Raw genomic sequence first — 2,295 nt, 5'->3', positions numbered from 1 at the left:
ACTTCCAATCAGTTAAGATCAGAAACCGTGATAGCCACTGTTTGGTACTGCATCATGACATGGCATGTCATTATTATTATTATCATCATCATCATCATCATCATCATCATCATCATCATCATCATCATTATTATTATTATTATTAGTAGTAGTAGTAGTAGTAGTAGTATAGTAGTAGTAGTAGTAATAGTAGTAGTAGTAGTAGTACTACTACTACTACTATTATTATTATTATTATTATTATTATTATTGAGTGAGAGAGCAGTGCATGCCATCAAAGTGACACTGGAGTAAAATATACGAAGCCCAATATACCCATCATGACTACCCGTCTGATAAGGGTACACCAGGCACATGCATCACAATCATATTTGCGCGACATGGTGATCTCATATCAAGATAAACAGCACATGACCTTGCAGGTGGGGCCCAGTTAGAATTTTCTTCAGGTTGAGTAGCCCATCCCGCTCAAAAGGTCCCTGAATAAGGGTTGTTTAAGGATGTTGAAAGAACCACCCATGTTTCCAGAGGTGAATTATTCAAACCCCAAAGAATCCCTCTCAACACATGGCTATGATGCTCCCCCACTACTTCTGCTCGTGATCAGAGATGCACATATCGTCAGCCACTAAGGGACATGCTCAACTGGTTAAGGTCAAACAACTGACAAGCAAATCTGTGGTATTGAGCAGAATATTTGCTGTAGCCCATCTTTTATACCAAGACAAAACAATGTACATGATAACACTTCCAATCAGTTAAGATTAGAAGCCATGAGAGCCACTGCCTGGTACTGCATCAGGGCATTTTACTGCATCAGGGCATTGGTACTGCATCAGGGCATTGGTACTGCATCAGGGCATTGGTACTGCATCAGGGCATTGGTACTGCTATTATTATTATTACTACTATTATTATTATTATTGTTATCATCATCATCATCATCATCATCATCATCATCATCATCATCATCATCATCATCATCATCATTATTATTATTATTATTATTATTATTATTATTATTCAGTAGTTTTATTTTTATAGCGTGCTTTCACTTCACTACCGAGCGCAGCTCTGTGTGCCTTGGGTATGTGTTGTGATTTGTTGTGATGCTCTGATGGTTATTGTATGGAAAGTGTTCTGCGTAGGATGTGTGCAGTGCCTAGTAGTGCAATTTTCTGTATGTTATATGTGTTTGTAAGTCCTGGTGTTTTTGTTATGTATTTGTCTGAATATTTTTTTATCATGCCTAATGCACCTACTATGATAGGAATTGTTTCTGTTTTCAGATTCCACATTCTGGTTACCTCTATTTCTAGGTCTTTGTATTTTGAGAGTTTCTCCATTTCTTTTAGAGACACGTTGTCATCTGCCGGTATTGATACATCAATTAGAAAGCACTTTTTTCTTCATGATCTCTGACAACTATATCTGGCCTGTTGGCCTTAATTTCTCTATCTGTGTGTATCGGCATATCCCAGAGTATGGTTGCTTTCTCGTTTTCTGTGACCTTTTCTGGTGTGTGCCTATACCATCTTTTTTCTGTTGTTATTCCATAATGTTGGCATAGTTTCCAATGTATGTAGGTTCCAACTCTGTCATGTCTGTGAATATATTCCTTCTTAGCCAGGACTGGGCAGCTAGAGATAATATGATTTATTGTTTCTTGCCCATCTCCACATATTCTGCAGTTACTTGTTATATTTCTTTTCATTACATGTTTTTGGTAATTTCTGGTGGGGAGGCTTTGGTCTTGTGCTGCAATTAAAAATCCCTCTGTCTCTGCTTTGAGTCCTGAGCTTCTCAACCATTGCTGGGATTTTTCTTTGTCTATTTCTTTTGCGTTTAGTTTAGTCCAGTATTTACCATGAAGGGGTTTTTCTTGCCATCGTTTTATCATGGTTCGTTGCTGTTCTATTTTTAGTTTGGATTTCATTTGTTTTATAGCTTTTGTTGTTTCTTCATCTTCTTCTTCTTCTCCATGTTTATTAGGTGGTATGATTTCTTGTTTGTATTTGTCAGCTTCCTTAAATACTGAGAACAGTTTTTTGTTTTGCTCGTGTTTTGCCGCTATTTGTATCAGTTTTCCTTCCTTCTGAAGTAGATATTTTTGCAGTCCTATGTTGGTTATTTTATAGTAGTTTTCCAGTTGTATAAGGCCTCTACCACCTTCTATACGTTGTATATATAGTCTTTCTATGTCAGATTTTGGGTGATGCATCCTAGATCCTGTCATTATTTTTCTTGTTTTCCTATCTATTTTGGTCAGTTCATTTCGTGTCCAGTTAAGGATAT

Source organism: Octopus sinensis, linkage group LG4 (genome assembly GCF_006345805.1).
Source record: "Octopus sinensis linkage group LG4, ASM634580v1, whole genome shotgun sequence".
NCBI lineage: Eukaryota > Metazoa > Mollusca > Cephalopoda > Octopoda > Octopodidae > Octopus > Octopus sinensis.
Note: the sequence above shows the minus strand (reverse complement) of the source record.